General features: G+C 60.9%; 2 non-coding genes across 2 annotated transcripts; both read left to right on the top strand.

Annotated features, from left to right (window-relative positions):
- The first annotated feature begins 11778 nt into the window (after window positions 1-11778).
- LOC131867509 (5S ribosomal RNA) lies at window positions 11779-11897 on the top strand. Its single transcript, XR_009366062.1, has one exon. It is a non-coding gene; the product is annotated as a 5S ribosomal RNA (ribosomal RNA).
- Window positions 11898-17811: 5914 nt separating this feature from the next.
- On the top strand, window positions 17812-17930 carry LOC131867488 (5S ribosomal RNA). The gene has a single exon (XR_009366041.1). It is a non-coding gene; the product is annotated as a 5S ribosomal RNA (ribosomal RNA).
- The last annotated feature ends 2070 nt before the right edge of the window (window positions 17931-20000 follow it).

The following is a 20000-nucleotide window of genomic DNA, read 5'->3' as shown; positions in this document are numbered from 1 at the left end:
CTCGGAATGCTCCAAGCATCGGACGCGCTTGGGGCGACTACCAGTGCCAACCCCTTATCCCGCGATGCGTCCGATACACAGATGGTTCCAAGGCGGCCGAGGAGCCTCACCGCATAGCAATCGGGGGTGCGAGGCGAGGGATGGGGCGGGAAGGCCCCAACGGCTAGACGGAAGAGGCTTCAGGGCCGCCTCGGAATGGTCCAAGCATCGGACGCGCTTGGGGCGACTACCAGTGACAACCCCTCATCCCGCGATGCGTCCGATACGAAGATGGTTCCAAGGCGGCCGAGGAGCCTCACCGCATAGCAATCGGGGTGCGAGGTGGGGGATGCGGCGAGATGGCCCCAACGGCTAGACGGAAGAGGCCACAGGGCCGCGTCGGAATAGTCCAAGCATCGGACGCGCTTGGGGCGACTACCAGTGACAACCCCTTATCCCGCGATGCGTCCGATACGAAGATAGTTCCAAGGCGGCCGAGGAGCCTCACCGCATAGCAATCCGGGTGCGAGGTGGGGGATGCGGCGAGATGGCCCCAACGGCTAGACGGAAGAGGCTGCAGGGCCGCCTCGGAATAGTCCAAGCATCGGACGCGCTTGGGGCGACTACCAGTGACAACCCCTTATCCCGCGATGCTTCCGATACGAAGACAGTTCCAAGGCGGCCGAGGAGCCTCACCGCATAGCAATGGGGGTGCGAGGTGAGGGATGCGGCGAGATGGCCCCAACGGCTAGACGGAAGAGGCCACAGGGCCGCCTCGGAATAGTCCAAGCATCGGACGCGCTTGGGGCGACTACCAGTGACAACCCCTTATCCCGCGATGCATCCGATACGAAGATAGTTCCCAGGCGGCCGAGGAGCCTCACCGCATAGCAATCGGGGTGCGAGGCGAGGGATGCGGCGAGATGGCCCCAAAGGGTAGACGGAAGAGGCTGCGGGGCCGCCTCGGAATAGTCCAAGCATCGAACGCGCTTGGGGCGACTACCACTGCCAACCCCTTATCCCGCGATGCGTCCGATACACAGATAGTTCCGAGGCGGCCGAGGAGCTGGGGGATGCGGCGAGATGGCCCCAACGGCTAGACGGAAGAGGCTGCAGGGCCGCCTCGGAATGGTCCAAGCATCGGACGCGCTTGGGGCGACTACCAGTGACAACCCCTTATCCCGCGATGCGTCCGATACACAGATAGTTCCGAGGCGGCCAAGGAGCCTCACCGCATAGCAATCGTGGTGCGAGGTGGGGGATGCAGCGAGATGGCCCCAACGGCTAGACGGAAGAGGCTGCAGGGCCGCCTCGGAATGGTCCAAGCATCGGACGCGCTTGGGGCGACTACCACTGCCAACCCCTTATCCCGCGATGCGTCCGATACACAGATAGTTCCAAGGCGGCCGAGGAGCCTCACCGAATAGCAATCGGGGTGCGAGGCGAGGGATGCGGCGAGAAAGCCCCAACGGCTAGAGGGAAGAGGCTTCAGGTCCGCCTCGGAATGGTCCAAGCATCGGACGCGCTTGGGGCGACTACCAGTGACAACCCCTTATCCCGCGACGCGTCCGATACACAGATAGTTCCAAGGCGGCCGAGGAGCCTCACCGCATAGCAATCGGGGTGCGAGGCGAGGGATGCGGCGAGAAGGACCCAACGGCTAGACGGAAGAGGCTTCAGGGCCGCCTCGGAATGGTCCAAGCATCGGACGCGCTTGGGGCGACTACCAGTGACAACCCCTTATCCCGCGACGCGTCCGATACACAGATAGTTCCAAGGCGGCCGAGGAGCCTCACCGCATAGCAATCGGGGTGCGAGGCGAGGGATGCGGCGAGAAGGACCCAACGGCTAGACGGAAGAGGCTTCAGGTCCGCCTCGGAATGGTCCAAGCATCGGACGCGCTTGGGGCGACTACCAGTGACAACCCCTTATCCCGCGACGCGTCCGATACACAGATAGTTCCAAGGCGGCCGAGGAGCCTCACCGCATAGCAATCGGGGTGCGAGGCGAGGGATGCGGCGAGAAGGACCCAACGGCTAGACGGAAGAGGCTTCAGGGCCGCCTCGGAATGGTCCAAGCATCGGACGCGCTTGGGGCGACTACCAGTGACAACCCCTTATCCCGCGATGCGTCCGATACACAGATAGTTCCAAGGCGGCCGAGGAGCCTCACCGCATAGCAATCGGGGTGCGAGGCGAGGGATGCGGCGAGAAGGACCCAACGGCTAGACGGAAGAGGCTTCAGGGCCGCCTCGGAATGGTCCAAGCATCGGACGCGCTTGGGGCGACTACCAGTGACAACCCCTTATCCCGCGACGCGTCCGATACACAGATAGTTCCAAGGCGGCCGAGGAGCCTCACCGCATAGCAATCGGGGTGCGAGGCGAGGGATGCGGCGAGAAGGACCCAACGGCTAGACGGAAGAGGCTTCAGGGCCGCCTCGGAATGGTCCAAGCATCGGACGCGCTTGGGGCGACTACCAGTGACAACCCCTTATCCCGCGACGCGTCCGATACACAGATAGTTCCAAGGCGGCCGAGGAGCCTCACCGCATAGCAATCGGGGTGCGAGGCGAGGGATGCGGCGAGAAGGACCCAACGGCTAGACGGAAGAGGCTTCAGGTCCGCCTCGGAATGGTCCAAGCATCGGACGCGCTTGGGGCGACTACCAGTGACAACCCCTTATCCCGCGACGCGTCCGATACATAGATAGTTCCAAGGCGGCCGAGGAGCCTCACCGCATAGCAATCGGGGTGCGAGGCGAGGGATGCGGCGAGAAGGACCCAACGGCTAGACGGAAGAGGCTTCAGGGCCGCCTCGGAATGGTCCAAGCATCGGACGCGCTTGGGGCGACTACCAGTGACAACCCCTTATCCCGCGACGCGTCCGATACACAGATAGTTCCAAGGCGGCCGAGGAGCCTCACCGCATAGCAATCGGGGTGCGAGGCGAGGGATGCGGCGAGAAGGACCCAACGGCTAGACGGAAGAGGCTTCAGGGCCGCCTCGGAATGGTCCAAGCATCGGACGCGCTTGGGGCGACTACCAGTGACAACCCCTTATCCCGCGACGCGTCCGATACACAGATAGTTCCAAGGCGGCCGAGGAGCCTCACCGCATAGCAATCGGGGTGCGAGGCGAGGGATGCGGCGAGAAGGACCCAACGGCTAGACGGAAGAGGCTTCAGGGCCGCCTCGGAATGGTCCAAGCATCGGACGCGCTTGGGGCGACTACCAGTGACAACCCCTTATCCCGCGATGCGTCCGATACACAGATAGTTCCAAGGCGGCCGAGGAGCCTCACCGCATAGCAATCGGGGTGCGAGGCGAGGGATGCGGCGAGAAGGACCCAACGGCTAGACGGAAGAGGCTTCAGGGCCGCCTCGGAATGGTCCAAGCATCGGACGCGCTTGGGGCGACTACCAGTGACAACCCCTTATCCCGCGACGCGTCCGATACACAGATAGTTCCAAGGCGGCCGAGGAGCCTCACCGCATAGCAATCGGGGTGCGAGGCGAGGGATGCGGCGAGAAGGACCCAACGGCTAGACGGAAGAGGCTTCAGGGCCGCCTCGGAATGGTCCAAGCATCGGACGCGCTTGGGGCGACTACCAGTGACAACCCCTTATCCCGCGACGCGTCCGATACACAGATAGTTCCAAGGCGGCCGAGGAGCCTCACCGCATAGCAATCGGGGTGCGAGGCGAGGGATGCGGCGAGAAGGACCCAACGGCTAGACGGAAGAGGCTTCAGGGCCGCCTCGGAATGGTCCAAGCATCGGACGCGCTTGGGGCGACTACCAGTGACAACCCCTTATCCCGCGACGCGTCCGATACACAGATAGTTCCAAGGCGGCCGAGGAGCCTCACTGCATAGCAATCGGGGTGCGAGGCGAGGGATGCGGCGAGAAGGACCCAACGGCTAGACGGAAGAGGCTTCAGGGCCGCCTGGGAATGGTCCATGCATCGCACGCGCTTGGGGCGACTACCAGTGACAACCCCTTATCCCGCGACGCGTCCGATACACAGATAGTTCCAAGGCGGCCGAGGAGCCTCACCGCATAGCAATCGGGGTGCGAGGCGAGGGATGCGGCGAGAAGGACCCAACGGCTAGACGGAAGAGGCTTCAGGGCCGCCTCGGAATGGTCCAAGCATCGGACGCGCTTGGGGCGACTACCAGTGACAACCCCTTATCCCGCGACGCGTCCGATACACAGATAGTTCCAAGGCGGCCGAGGAGCCTCACCGCATAGCAATCGGGGTGCGAGTCGAGGGATGCGGCGAGAAGGACCCAACGGCTAGACGGAAGAGGCTTCAGGGCCGCCTCGGAACGTCTGATACACAGATAGTTCCAAGGCGGCCGAGGAGCCTCACCGCATAGCAATCGGGGTGCGAGGCAAGGGATGCGGCGAGAAGGACCCAACGGCTAGACGGAAGAGGCTTCAGGGCCGCCTCGGAATGGTCCAAGCATCGGACGCGCTTGGGGCGACTACCGTTGCCAACCCCTTATCCCGCGATGCGTCTGATACACAGATAGTTCCGAGGCGGCCGAGGAGCCTCACCGCATAGCAATCGGGTTGCGAGGCAGATTATTGGGAAGGGAACCCCCTGGGATGCGGCTCAAGCAGTGCCCAAAGGGACTGGAATGCGGAATCACATCGAGAGACCCAAATGCTATACGAGGGCTCAAATCGAATTATCGATTTGGCCACGACATGGACGCATCGGAACGACTACCTTTGCCGAACCACTCGCAATTGCATCCATACCGAAACCAATAGACATTTCCGTTAGAGCCCTCGCATAGCATTCGGGAATCTCGCATGCCCCTCTAAATCGACCAATGCTGGCGCTCAACAAAAATCCGAGCGCTACCACCGTTCGAGCGCCAGCATTGGTCGAGTTAGAGGGGCACGGGGGAGAATGCTCCAGTCAACACCTCCCCTATATAAGTTATTTGTCCGATTCTCGCACAACCGTAGTCTGCCTCGTCGAATCAAACAACGGTCCCAGATTCCGACTTCCGTTCCGTAGAGACCCAAAAGCTAGATGGAGGCTCGCAAGAAAGAGAGTCGGCGCATAGCAATCGGGTTTCTCGAACGTTTAGGGACCGAGCTCACTTGCGGATAGGGCAAAATCCGCCAAGCAACCCAAAAGCTAGACGGGGGCTCGAATCGAATCGCCTAGGCGGCCACAACAACGACGTGTTGGATCGACTACCAGTGCCAAACCATTCAGCAAGACTAGTCTGTGTCGAGGCCGGATAGAGATTCTCAGAGAGCGCCCGTATAGCATTTAGGAGACCTGCCGCGTCCCTCACACTCGACAAATGGTGGTGCACGTTTATAAATCCGAGCGATCCCAACCCTTTCAAGCACCAACATCGGTCGAGATAGAGGGGCACGGAGGGGGCTGCGTGAGACAACACAGTCCCCTATATAAGTTATTTGTCCGATTCTCACACATCCGAAGAATGGTCATCAAATCGGACAACAGCCCAAACTTCCGACTTCCGTCCCAGAAAGCCCAAGAGCTATCTAAAACGTTCATGGCCGGAACTCGATCGCGGCTATACCAGTCCGCCAAGCAACCCAAAAGCTAGACTGGAGCTCTAGTCGAATCACCTCTGTGGCCATTGCAAGGACGTGTTGGAGCGACTACCATTGCCGAACCATTCCGCAGGTCGAGTCCATACCAAGGCCGCATAGAGATTCACGATGAGCTCCTGCATAGCAATCAGGAGACTTGCCGTGTCCATCACAATCGATAAATCCTGGTGCAAGATTTTTGCATCCGAGCGCTCCAACCAGTCGAGCACCAGCATCAATCGACATAAACGGGCACGGGGGGAGGATGCTCGAGAACACTACCTCCCCTATATAAGTTATTTGTCCGATTCTCAAGCAGCCGAAGTCTGGTCATCGAATCGGGTCAAAGACCACAACTTCCGACTTTACCCACAATGCAAGTCATCGAATCGAACATCGGCCCCCGAGTCGGACTCCATGCGTATGTCAGGTCATCGGACCCAAATTCCGCCTTCCTGCGCATGGCGGGCCATCAATATCAACTCGGTCATCGGACCCAAACTCCGCCTTTCTGCGCATGGCATGCCTTCAAATCGGTCATCGGACCCAAATTCCGCCTTCCTGTGCATGGCGGGCCATCAACATCAACTCGGTCATCGGACCCAAATTCCGCCTTTCTGCGCATGGCACGCCATCAACTCGGTCATCGGACCCAAATTCCGCCTTCCTGCGCATGGCAGGTCATCGGACACAAATTCAGACCTCGCCAATATGCCTACGTATCGAATCGGTCATCGGACCCAACTTCCGACTTCATCCATACTGTAGGGTCTTTGAGGTTGGCGCGGTGCGCTCAACCCGGGGAGTCGACCCATCGAAGCATACACCTCCCCTATATAAGCTATTTGTCCGATTCCCACACCTGTGTAGTTTGCACCTCTGACCAGGACATCGACCCCAACTTCCGAACTCGACTGCAACGACGGCACCAGCGCCTTGGTGCGCACCTTGCGACGCACAGTCCCAACATTCGCCTTCCTGCACATGGCAGGTCATCGGACCCAAATTCCGACCTCGCGAGTATGCCTACATATCGAATCGGTCATCGGACACAACTTCCGACTTCATCCATACCGTAGGGTCTTTGAGGTTGGCGCGGTGCGCTCAACCCGGGGAGTCGACCCAACGAAGCATACACCTCCCCTATATAAGCTATTTGTCCGATTCCCACACCTGTGTAGTTTGCACCTCCGATCAGGACATCGACCCCAACTTCCGAACTCGCCTGCAACGACCGAACCAGCGCCTTGGTGCGCACCTTGCAACGCACAGTGCCAACATTCGCCTTCCTGCACATGGCAGGTCATCGGACCCAAATTCCGACCTCGCGAGTATGCCTACATATCGAATCGGTCATCGGACCCAACTTCCGACTTCATCCATACCGTAGGGTCTTTGAGGTTGGCGCGGTGCGCTCAACCCGGGGAGTCGACCCAACGAAGCATACACCTCCCCTATATAAGCTATTTGTCCGATTCCCACACCTGTGTAGCTTGCACCTCCGATCAGGACATCGACCCCAACTTCCGAACTCGACTAAAAAGACCGCACCAGCACCTTGGTGTGCACCTTGCAACGCACAGTGCCAACATTCGCCTTCCTGCACATGGCAGGTCATCGGACCCAAATTCCGACCTCATGAGCATACCTACTAATCGAATCGGTCATCGGACCCAACTTCCGACTTCATCCATACCGTAGGGTCTTTGAGGTTGGCGCGGTGCGCTCAACCTGGGGAGTCGACCCATCGAAGCATACACCTCCCCTATATAAGCTATTTGTCCGATTCCGACACCTGTGTAGTTTGCACCTCCGCTCAGGACATCGACCCCAACTTCCGAACTCGCCTGCAACGACCGAACCAGCGCCTTGGTGCGCACCAAAAGTGCGCACTTTTGGAGGGCACTTTTGTGCGCTCCAAAGGTGCGCACTTTTGGAGGGCACTTTTGTGCGCTCCAAAGGTGCGCACTTTTGGAGGGCACTTTTTGGAGGGCACTTTTGTGCGCTCCAAAGGTGCGCACTTTTGGAGGGCACTTTTTGGAGGGCACTTTTCTGCGCTCCAAAGGTGCGCACTTTTGGAGGGCACTTTTTGGAGGGCACTTTTCTGCGCTCCAAAGGTGCGCACTTTTGGAGGGCACTTTTTGGAGGGCACTTTTCTGCGCTCCAAAGGTGCGCACTTTTGGAGGGCACTTTTTGGAGGGCACTTTTCTGCGCTCCAAAGGTGTGCACTTTTGGAGGGCACTTTTGTGCACTCCAAAGGTGCACACTTTTGGAGGGCACTTTTTGGAGGGCACTTTTCTGCACTCCAAAGGTGCGCACTTTTGGAGGGCACTTTTTGGAGGGCACTTTTGTGCGCTCCAAAGGTGCGCACTTTTGGAGGGCACTTTTTGGAGGGCACTTTTGTGCGCTCCAAAGGTGCGCACTTTTGGAGGGCACTTTTGTGCACTCCAAAGGTGCGCACTTTTGGAGGGCACTTTTCCTGCGCTCCAAAGGTGCACACCTAGGTGAGCACCTTCGACCACACCTTGTAGCACACCAAACTCTGACTTTCGACTTCATCCGCAATGCAGGGTCTTTGAGGTTGGCGCAATGCGCACAACCAGGGGAGTCGACCCATCAAACCCAACACCTCCCCTATATAAGCTATTTGTCTGATTCTCATACATGCGTAGCCTGCAGGAGCAATTAGGACATCGACCCCAACTTTCGGCTTCTAAACGAAAACAAGGTCTTTGAGGTTGGTGTAATGCGAACAACTAGGGGAGTCAACCCATCAAACCCAACACCTCCCCTATATAAGCTATTTGTCTGATTCTCATACATGTGTAGTCTACAGGAGCAATTAGGACATCGACCCCAACTTTTGACTTCTTAACGAAAACAAGGTCTTTGAGGTTGACGTAATGCGCACAACCAGGGGAGTCGACCCATCAAACCCAACACCTCCCCTATATAAGCTATTTGTCCGATTCTCATACATGTGTAGCCTACAGGAGCCATTAGGACATTGACCCCAACTTTTGACTTCTTAACGAAAACAAGGTCTTTGAGGTTGGCGTAATGCGCACAACCAAGGGAGTTGACCCATCAAACCCAACACCTCCCCTATATAAGCTATTTGTCTGATTCTCATACATGTGTAGCCTGCAACAACGATTAGGACATCCACCCCAACTTCTGAATTCGTCTGCGTTGACCGCACCAAAGGTGCACGCCTTGGTGCTCACCAAAATCCGACTTCCGACTTCTTCTGCTATGCGGGGTCTTTGAGGTTGGCGCAGTGCGCACAACCAGGGGAGTCAACCCACCGAATGCAACACCTCCCCTATATAAGCTATTTGTCTGATTCTCATACATGCGTAGACTGCAGCAATGATTAGGACATCCACCCCAACTTTTGACTTCTTAAACAAGACAGGGTCTTTGAAGTTGGTGCAGTGCACACAACCAGGGGAGTCGACCCATCAAACGCAACACCTCCCCTATATAAAGCTATTTGTCCGATTCTCATACGTGTAGTCTGCAGCAGCGATTAGGACATCGACCCCAACTTCCGAATTCGTTTGCATTGACCGCACCAAAGGTGCACGCCTTGGTGTGCACCTTGGAGTGCACTTTGGTGCTCACCTCGGTGCACACTTTGGTGTGCACCTCGGTGTGCACCAAAGGTGCGCACCTTGGAGCGCACCAAAGGTGTACACTTTGGAGCGCACCACATAGGGTCTTTGAGAGGTTGGCGCAGTGCGCACACCAAGGTGGGTGTTGAGGTGCGTGCCGAGGTGGGTGGGTGCTAGGGTGCGCTCCATGGTGGGTGCCAGGGTGGGTGCGTGCTAGGGTGGATTCCAAAGAGGGTCATAGGGTGGGTGCCAAGGTGGGTTGGTGATATAGTGGGTTCAAAGGTGGGTACTAGGGTGGGTTCCAAGGTGGGTCACAAGTTGGGTGCCAGGATGCGTGGGTGTTAGGTTGGGTGCCAAGGTGGGCTCCTGCGTGGGTGGGTGCTAGGGTGGGTTTCAAGGTGGACGCGAGGGCGGGTGCCAAGGTGGGTAACAAGTTGGGTGTTAGGATGGGTGAGTGCTAGAGTGGGTGCCAAGGTGGGTGGGTGCTAAGGTGGATGCCAAGGTGGTTCACAGGGTGGGTGGGTTCTAGGGTGAGTTCCAAGGTGGGTCACAGGTTTAGTGCTAGGGTGCGTGTCAAGGCGGGTGTCGAGGTGCCTGGGTGCTAGGGTGTGGATGCCAATGTGGGTCATAGGGTGGGTACTAGGGTGGGCTGCAATGTGGGTGCCAAGGTGGGTAACATGCTCGGTTGGTTCTAAATTGGGTGTCAGGGTGGGTGTGCACCCACCTTGCCCGAGGTGGGTGCCAAGGTGCCAGTGTGGGTGGGTGCTAAGGTGGATGCCAAGGTGGGTGAGAAGGTGGGTGATAGGTTGAGTGGTAGGATGGGTGGGTGCCAAGATGGGTCACAGGGTGGGTGCAAGGGTGGGTAGGTGCTAGGGTTGGTGTCAGGGTGGGTGGGTGCTAGGTTGGGTTCCAAGGTGGGTGCGAGGGTGAGTGTCAAGGTGGGTCACAGGTTAGGTGCTAGGATGGGTGAGTGCTAGGGTGCAAAGGTGCCAGGGTGGGTGCTAGGATGGGTCGATGCTAGGGTGAGTGGCAAGGTGGGTCCACAAGTGTCAAGGTGGGTGCCGAGGTGGGTGCCAACTTGGGTTCCAAGGTGGGTGCCAAGTGGGCGACTGCTATGGTGGATGCCAAGGTGGGTCACGGGGTGGGTGCCAAGTTGCTAGGTTGTGTTCCAAGGTGGGTGCCAACGTGGCTGCTAGGGTGCGTGGGTTAAAGGGTGTGTCACAACGTGGGTGCCAGGATGGGTGCGCACCCACACTGGCCAAGACGGGTGCAAGGTTGGGTTCCAAGCCCGGTCACAGGCTGGGTGCTAGGATGGGTGGGTGCCAAGGTGGGCACCAGGGTGGGTGCACCCACCCTGGCCAAGGTGGGTCACGGGGTGGGTCCTAGGGTGGGTAACAGGGTGGGTACTAAGGTGCGTGCCAAGGTGGGTCATGGGGTGGGTGCCAAGGTGGGCACCAGGGTGGGTGTGCACCAACCCTAGCCAGGGTAGGTCACGGGGTGGTTGTCGGGGTGGGCGTCAAGGAGCCAAGGTGGGTGGCAAGTAGCCAAGTTGCGTGCCAAGGTGGGTGTCGGGGTGGGTGCCAAGGATCCAAGGTGGGTGCCAAGGAACCAAGGTGGGTGTCTGGGTGGGTGCCGAGGTGGGAGCCAGGGTGGGTCCCAAGGTGAGTGCAAAGGTGGGTGCCAGGGTCAAGGTGAGTGCCAATGTGGGTTCCAAGGTGCCAGGGTCAGGGTGAGTGCCAATGTGGGTTCAAAGGTGCTAAGTTGGGTGCGAGGTTGGGTGCGAGGGTGGGTGGGTGCCAAGGTGTGCTAGGTGGAAGCCCGGGTGGGTCGGCATCCCATGGGTGTCGAGTTGGGTGCCTGATGGGTGCTTCTTGTCAAGTTTTAGTCGTCGGGACTCATTTCGAGCCTTAGAGGTCGTTTCTTGTCCGGTTGCCCTGTCTTCGACCTGGGAACCCAATTTTGGTCCTCGGGTCCCATTTTTTTTTGTCTCGCATCCCACTTTTGGCCTGTGGCCTTTTCGGGGTCGATTCTCGTTTTGGGCATCAGAGCATGTTTCTTCTCCTAAAACCCAATATTTGTTTATTAAGTCTCGGAACACATTTTTGTTCTCGTGGACCCATCATGGGTCTTGGAACGCATTTGTGGTCCTTGGGTCCCATTTTGCATCCCGAAACTTGTGTTTTGGTGCTTGATCCCTATTTTGGGTGCCCACCTTGCACCAAGTGCGCACCCGGGGCAAACCGAGCGCCTTGGTGCACCGGGGCAAGATCGAGCGTGCACCCGAGGCGCCCCGAACATGCACCAAGGTGCACTCGGCCCACATGTGAGCGCAGGTCGTTGCGCCCGAGGTGGTGTGTGGGCACCGCGTTGCAGACGGGACACTGCACGCACACGACGCCCCGTCCAGGTGCACGCACGTAGGCCGGGCCGGGTGCACACCCGACGCCCTAGCAAGGTGCGCGCACCCGGGCAGGGCTCACACTTGGCGAACGGGGCGCACTTCGCGAGGGAGGGTGTGCACCTCGACGGGGGTGGGTGGCCGGGGTGGATTCGCACGTGGGTCGCGGTTTGCTAAGTACACACTGCGACAAGCTCATAACGGGTGCGATCATACCAGCGTTAGTGCACCGGATCCCATCAGAACTCCGCAGTTAAGCGCGCTTGGGCCGGAGTAGTACTAGGATGGGTGACCTCCCGGGAAGTCCCGGTGTTGCACCCTTTCTTAGTTTTTCGCCGGGCGTCGCAATGCTATTTGAATAAACCTTTTGCCCGTTTGCGTTCTCGTCGGGGCCGGGCCGGGCCGGGGTGCGCTGCCCGCACTACCGCGCGCGCGGGGGCGACACCGAGCGCGCACCCGAGGCGCCCCGAGCACACAGGCCACGGTGCAACCCGGGCGTTGTGCGCGCACCCCGGTGCGCCCGAGGTGCTGCGCGCGCACCCAGGTGAAATCGGTGTGCACCTCGGCCAGTGCGCGCTCGGTCGAGTCGCGCACGTTGGCCAAGGTGCACGGTGATGTTTCTTACTCTAAGGTTCCGCACCAGACGCCCGGGACAGGTGAGCGAAGCTGGGCGGGGCCGGGTGCGCGGCCGGGGCAGGTGCACGCAGCTGGAGAGAGCTTTGGAGCACACCAGAGGTGCGCACCTTGGAGCACACTTCGGAGCGCACCAATGATGCGCTCCATTCAAAAGTTTCCTGAAAAGGCAAAAAAAGTTGAGATTATAGAATTTCCCACTTGAGAGATTGTAAAAAAAAAAAATTTAAAATGAAGGAAACGCGGGTGCCAAGGTGTGCGCGCCCGGGTGCGCAGCCCAGCCAAGGTGTGCGCACCAAGGCGCCCACCCTGGCGAAGGTGCACGCAAGGTGCGCACCCGAGGCAAACCGGACAATTAACCCAACTTTCGACTTCGCGCGCACCTGCGCACCTTGGAGCGCACTTCGGAGCGCTCCTTGTTGCGCACCAATCTTGGGCACCTCGGAGTGCACCATGGCGCCCACCAAGGTGCGCACCCGGGGCAAACCGAGCTCCGACTTCGTGCGCACCTTGGAGCGCACGAAAGGTGCGCACCATGGCGCCCACCAAGGTGCGCAGCCCAGCCAAGGCGTGCGCATCAAGGTGCGCACCCTGGCGAAGGTGCGCACCCGGGGCAAACCGAGCTCCGACTTCGTGCGCACCTTGGAGCGCACAAAGGGTGCGCAACCCAGCCAAGGTGTGCGCACCCCGGGCAAACCGAGCTCCGAATCGTGCGCACCTTGGAGCACACTTCGGAGCCCTCCTTGGTGCGCACCGATGTTGCGCACCTCGGAGCGCACCCGGGGAAAACAATGCAATTAACCCGACTTTCGACTTCGTGGGCACCTCGGAGCGCTCTCGGGTTCGCACCTCGGAGCACACCGAGGTGCGCACCTTTGATGCGCTGCCTTCACCAATTTCCAGAAAAGGCAAGAAAACATTGAGAAGGTGTGCGCACCGAGGTGCCCACCCTGGCGAAGGTGCACGCGAGGTGCGCACCCGGGGCAAACCGGGCTCCGACTTCGTGCACGCCATGCTGCGCACCTTGGAGGGCCATGGTGCGCACCTTGGAGCACACTTCGGAGCGCTCAATGGTGCCCAACCCAGCCAAGGTGCCCACCGCGGCGAAGGTGCACGCGAGGTGCGCACCCGGGGCAAACCGGGCTCCGACTTCGTGCACGCCGCACCTTGGAGCACACTTCGGAGCGCTCCTTGGTGCGCACCAGGGCGCGCAACCCAGCCGAGGTGCCCACCCCGGCGAAGGTGCACGCGGGGTGCGCACCCGAGGCAAACCGGGCTCCGACTTCGTGCACGCCATGGTGCCCACCGCGGCGAAGGTGCACGCGAGGTGCGCACCCGGGGCAAACCGGGCTCCGACTTCGTGCACGCCGCACCTTGGAGCACACTTCGGAGCGCTCCTTGGTGCGCACCAGGGCGCGCAACCCAGCCGAGGTGCCCACCCCGGCGAAGGTGCACGCGAGGTGCGCACCCGGGGCAAACCGGGCTCCGACTTCGTGCACGCCATGGTGCCCACCGCGGCGAAGGTGCACGCGAGGTGCGCACCCGGGGCAAACCGGGCTCCGACTTCGTGCACGCCGCACCTTGGAGCACACTTCGGAGCGCTCCTTGGTGCGCACCATGGTGCCCACCAGGGCGCGCAACCCCGCCGAAGGTGCACGCGAGGTGCGCACCCGGGGCAAACCGGGCTCCGACTTCGTGCACGCCGCACCTTGGAGCACACTTCGGAGCGCTCCTTGGTGCGCACCAGGGCGCGCAACCCCGCCGAAGGTGCACGCGAGGTGCGCACCCGGGGCAAACCGGGCTCCGACTTCGTGCACGCCATGGTGCGCACCAGGGTGCCCACCGCGGCGAAGGTGCGCACCCGGGGCAAACCGGGCTCCGACTTCGTGCACGCCGCACCTTGGAGCACACTTCGGAGCGCTCCTTGGTGCGCACCAGGGCGCGCAACCCAGCCGAGGTGCCCACCCCGGCGAAGGTGCACGCGAGGTGCGCACCCGGGGCAAACCGGGCTCCGACTTCGTGCACGCCATGGTGCCCACCGCGGCGAAGGTGCGCACCCGGGGCAAACCGGGCTAGGACTTCGTGCACGCCGCACCTTGGAGCACACTTCGGAGCGCTCCTTGGTGCGCACCATGGTGCCCACCAGGCCGCGCAACCCAGCCAAGGTGTGCGCACCAAGGTGCACGCGAGGTGCGCACCCGGGGCAAACCGGGGTCCGGCTTCGTGCACGCCGCACCTTGGAGCACACATCGGGGCGCTCCCGGGTTCGCACCGGCGTTGCGCACCGTGGTGGGCACCTCGGAGCGCACCGTGGTGGGCACCTCGGAGCACACCAAGGTGGGCAGCGAGGTGCGCACCTTTGATGCGATGCCTTCACTAATTTCCATAAAAGGCAAAAAAAAACGAGATTTTAAAATTTCCGTTTTGAAAGATAGTGAAAAAAAGGGAATGCTGGTGCCATCTTGAGCCCGCCCTGGTGCGCAGCCCAGCCAAGGTGTGCGCACCAAGGTGCCCACCCTGGCGAAGGTGCGCGCCCGGGCAATTAACCCAACTTCCAACTTCGCGCGCGCCAGGGTGGGAGCGCACCCAACAACCGGGCCTGGGAAGAGCCAATGCGAGAAACCCCACCAAACGCTCTGACAAAAAAAGAGGGGGCGCTCCAGTAACCCCGCTTCGGAGCGCACCCTGGGCAAACCCAGCCAGGGTGCCCACCCCGGCCAAGGTGCAGGCGAGGTGCGCACCCGGGGCAAACCGGGCTCCGACAACGTGCACGCCGCACCTTGGAGCACACTTCGTAGCGCTCCCGGGTGCGCACCTCAGAGCACACCAAGGTGGGCAGCGAGGTGCGCACCTTTGATGCGCTGCCTTCACTAATTTCCAGAAAAGGCAAAAAAAAGAGGAGATTTTAAAATTTCCGTTTTGAAAGATAGTGAAAAAAACGGAACGCGGGTGCCATCTTGAGCCCGCCCGGGTGCACAGCCCAGGTAAGGTGCCCACCCTGGCAAAGGTGCGCACCCGGGCAATTAACCCTACTTCCGACTTCGTGCGCGCCAGGGTGGCAACCGGGCCTGGGAAGAGCCAATGCGAGAAACCCCACCAAACGCTCCGACAAAAAAAGAGGCGGCGCTCCAATAACCCCGCTTCGGAGCGCAGCCGGGGCAAACCCAGCCAAGGTGCCCACCCCGACGAAGGTGCACGCGAGGTGCGCACCCGGGGCAAACCGGGCTCCGACAACGTGCACGCAGCACCTTGGAGCACACTTCGAAGCACTCCCGGGTGCCCACCGGCGTTGCGCACCGTGGTGGGCAGCGAGGTGCGCACCTTTGATGCGCTGCCTTCACTAATTTCCAGAAAAGGCAAAAAAAAATGAGATTTTAAAATTTCCGTTTTGAAAGATAGTGAAAAAAACGGAACGCGGGTGCCATCTTGAGCCCGCCCTGGTGCGCAGCCCAGGCAAGGCATGCGCACCAAGGTGCCCACCCGCGGTGCACACCCGGGGCAAACCGGGCTCCGACTTCGTGCAGGCCGCACCTTGGAGCACACTTCGGAGCGCTCCTTGGTGCGCACCATGGTGCCCACCAGGGCGCACCCGGGGCAAACCGGGCTCCGACTTCGTGCACGCCGCACCTTGGAGCACACATCGGAGTGCTCCCAGGTTCGCACCAGCGTTGCGCACCTTTGATGCGCTGCCTTCACTAATTTCCAGAAAAGGCAAAAAAAAACGATATTTTAAAATTTCCGTTCTGAAAGATAGTGAAAAAAACGGAACGCGGGTGCCATCTTGAGCCCTTCCTGGTGCGCAGCCCAGGCAAGTTGTGCGCACCAAGGTGCCCACCCTGGCGGAGGTGCGCGCCCGGGGCAAACCGGGCTCCGACTTCGTGCACTGCATGGTGCCCACCAAGGCGCGCAACCCAGCCAAGGTGCCCACCGCAGCGAAGGTGCACGCGAGGTGCGCACCCGAGGTGCACACCCGGGGCAAACCGAGCTCCGACTTCGTGCACGCCGCACCTTGGAGCACACTTCAGAGCGCTCCTTGGTGCGCACCAGGGCGCGCAACCCAGCCAAGGTGCTCACCCCGGCGAAGGTGCACGCGAGGTGCGCACCCGGGGCAAGCCGGGCTCGGACTTCGTGCACGCCGCACCTTGGAGCACACATCGGAGCGCTCCCGGGTTCGCACCAGCATTGCGCACCTTTGATGCGCTGCCTTCACTAATTTCCAGAAAAGGCAAAAAAAAAAAAAAAACGAGATTTTAAAATTTCCGTTTTGAAAGATAGTGAAAAAAACGGAACGCGGGTGCCATCTTGAGCCCGCCCTGGTGTGCAGCCCAGGCAAGTTGTGCGCACCAAGGCACCCACCCTGGCCAAGGTGGGTCACGGGGTGGGTCCTAGGGTGGGTAACGGGGTGGGTACTAAGGTGCGTGCCAAGGTGGGTCATGGGGTGGGTGCCAAGGTGGGCACCAGGGTGGGTGTGCACCAACCCTAGCCAGGGTAGGTCACGGGGTGGTTGTCGGGGTGGGCGTCAAGGAGCCAAGGTGGGTGGCAAGTAGCCAAGTTGCGTGCCAAGGTGGGTGTCGGGGTGGGTGCCAAGGATCCAAGGTGGGTGCCAAGGAACCAAGGTGGGTGTCTGGGTGGGTGCCGAGGTGGGAGCCAGGGTGGGTCCCAAGGTGAGTGCAAAGGTGGGTGCCAGGGTCAAGGTGAGTGCCAATGTGGGTTCCAAGGTGCCAGGGTCAGGGTGAGTGCCAATGTGGGTTCAAAGGTGCTAAGTTGGGTGCGAGGTTGGGTGCGAGGGTGGGTGGGTGCCAAGGTGTGCTAGGTGGAAGCCCGGGTGGGTCGGCATCCCATGGGTGTCGAGTTGGGTGCCTGATGGGTGCTTCTTGTCAAGTTTTAGTCGTCGGGACTCATTTCGAGCCTTAGAGGTCGTTTCTTGTCCGGTTGCCCTGTCTTCGACCTGGGAACCCAATTTTGGTCCTCGGGTCCCATTTTTTTTTGTCTCGCATCCCACTTTTGGCCTGTGGCCTTTTCGGGGTCGATTCTCGTTTTGGGCATCAGAGCATGTTTCTTCTCCTAAAACCCAATATTTGTTTATTAAGTCTCGGAACACATTTTTGTTCTCGTGGACCCATCATGGGTCTTGGAACGCATTTGTGGTCCTTGGGTCCCATTTTGCATCCCGAAACTTGTGTTTTGGTGCTTGATCCCTATTTTGGGTGCCCACCTTGCACCAAGTGCGCACCCGGGGCAAACCGAGCGCCTTGGTGCACCGGGGCAAGATCGAGCGTGCACCCGAGGCGCCCCGAACATGCACCAAGGTGCACTCGGCCCACATGTGAGCGCAGGTCGTTGCGCCCGAGGTGGTGTGTGGGCACCGCGTTGCAGACGGGACACTGCACGCACACGACGCCCCGTCCAGGTGCACGCACGTAGGCCGGGCCGGGTGCACACCCGACGCCCTAGCAAGGTGCGCGCCCCGGGCAGGGCTCACACTTGGCGAACGGGGCGCACTTCGCGAGGGAGGGTGTGCACCTCGACGGGGGTGGGTGGCCGGGGTGGATTCGCACGTGGGTCGCGGTTTGCTAAGTACACACTGCGACAAGCTCATAACGGGTGCGATCATACCAGCGTTAGTGCACCGGATCCCATCAGAACTCCGCAGTTAAGCGCGCTTGGGCCGGAGTAGTACTGGGATGGGTGACCTCCCGGGAAGTCCCGGTGTTGCACCCTTTTTTAGTTTTTCGCCGGGCGTCGCAATGCTATTTGAATAAACCTTTTGCCCGTTTGCGTTCTCGTCGGGGCCGGGCCGGGCCGGGGTGCGCTGCCCGCACTACCGCGCGCGCGGGGGCGACACCGAGCGCGCACCCGAGGCGCCCCGAGCACACAGGCCACGGTGCAACCCGGGCGTTGTGCGCGCACCCCGGTGCGCCCGAGGTGCTGCGCGCGCACCCAGGTGAAATCGGTGTGCACCTCGGCCAGTGCGCGCTCGGTCGAGTCGCGCACGTTGGCCAAGGTGCACGGTGATGTTTCTTACTCTAAGGTTCCGCACCAGACGCCCGGGACAGGTGAGCGAAGCTGGGCGGGGCCGGGTGCGCGGCCGGGGCAGGTGCACGCAGCTAGAGAGAGCTTTGGAGCACACCAGAGGTGCGCACCTTGGAGCACACTTCGGAGCGCACCAATGATGCGCTCCATTCAAAAGTTTCCTGAAAAGGCAAAAAAAGTTGAGATTATAGAATTTCCCACTTGAGAGATTGTAAAAAAAAAAAATTTAAAATGAAGGAAACGCGGGTGCCAAGGTGTGCGCGCCCGGGTGCGCAGCCCAGCCAAGGTGTGCGCACCAAGGCGCCCACCCTGGCGAAGGTGCACGCAAGGTGCGCACCCGAGGCAAACCGGACAATTAACCCAACTTTCGACTTCGCGCGCACCTGCGCACCTTGGAGCGCACTTCGGAGCGCTCCTTGGTGCGCACCAATCTTGGGCACCTCGGAGTGCACCATGGCGCCCACCAAGGTGCGCACCCGGGGCAAACCGAGCTCCGACTTCGTGCGCACCTTGGAGCGCACGAAAGGTGCGCACCATGGCGCCCACCAAGGTGCGCAGCCCAGCCAAGGCGTGCGCATCAAGGTGCGCACCCTGGCGAAGGTGCGCACCCGGGGCAAACCGAGCTCCGACTTCGTGCGCACCTTGGAGCGCACAAAGGGTGCGCAACCCAGCCAAGGTGTGCGCACCCCGGGCAAACCGAGCTCCGAATCGTGCGCACCTTGGAGCACACTTCGGAGCCCTCCTTGGTGCGCACCGATGTTGCGCACCTCGGAGCGCACCCGGGGAAAACAATGCAATTAACCCGACTTTCGACTTCGTGGGCACCTCGGAGCGCTCTCGGGTTCGCACCTCGGAGCACACCGAGGTGCGCACCTTTGATGCGCTGCCTTCACCAATTTCCAGAAAAGGCAAGAAAACATTGAGAAGGTGTGCGCACCGAGGTGCCCACCCTGGCGAAGGTGCACGCGAGGTGCGCACCCGGGGCAAACCGGGCTCCGACTTCGTGCACGCCATGCTGCGCACCTTGGAGGGCCATGGTGCGCACCTTGGAGCACACTTCGGAGCGCTCAATGGTGCCCAACCCAGCCAAGGTGCCCACCGCGGCGAAGGTGCACGCGAGGTGCGCACCCGGGGCAAACCGGGCTCCGACTTCGTGCACGCCGCACCTTGGAGCACACTTCGGAGCGCTCCTTGGTGCGCACCAGGGCGCGCAACCCAGCCGAGGTGCCCACCCCGGCGAAGGTGCACGCGGGGTGCGCACCCGGGGCAAACCGGGCTCCGACTTCGTGCACGCCATGGTGCCCACCGCGCCAAGGTGCACGCGAGGTGCGCACCCGGGGCAAACCGGGCTCCGACTTCGTGCACGCCGCACCTTGGAGCACACTTCGGAGCGCTCCTTGGTGCGCACCAGGGCGCGCAACCCAGCCGAGGTGCGCACCCGGGGCAAACCGGGCTCCGACTTCGTGCACGCCATGGTGCCCACCGCGGCGAAGGTGCACGCGAGGTGCGCACCCGGGGCAAACCGGGCTCCGACTTCGTGCACGCCGCACCTTGGAGCACACTTCGGAGCGCTCCTTGGTGCGCACCATGGTGCCCACCAGGGCGCGCAACCCCACCAAACGCTCGGACAAAAAAAGAGGGGCCGCTCCAATAACCCCACTTCGGAGCGCACCAGAAACCCCACTGGACGCTTGGGCAAAAAAGTAATGCGCACCCGAAGCCCCTACCCAGAAATCCCCAGTTCGGACATGGGGAGCT

Source organism: Cryptomeria japonica, unplaced genomic scaffold, assembly GCF_030272615.1.
Source record: "Cryptomeria japonica unplaced genomic scaffold, Sugi_1.0 HiC_scaffold_173, whole genome shotgun sequence".
In the NCBI taxonomy this organism is placed as follows: Eukaryota; Viridiplantae; Streptophyta; class Pinopsida; order Cupressales; family Cupressaceae; genus Cryptomeria; species Cryptomeria japonica.
The sequence above is the reverse complement of the archived record's forward strand: the minus strand, read 5'-3'. Positions and strand labels throughout refer to the sequence as shown.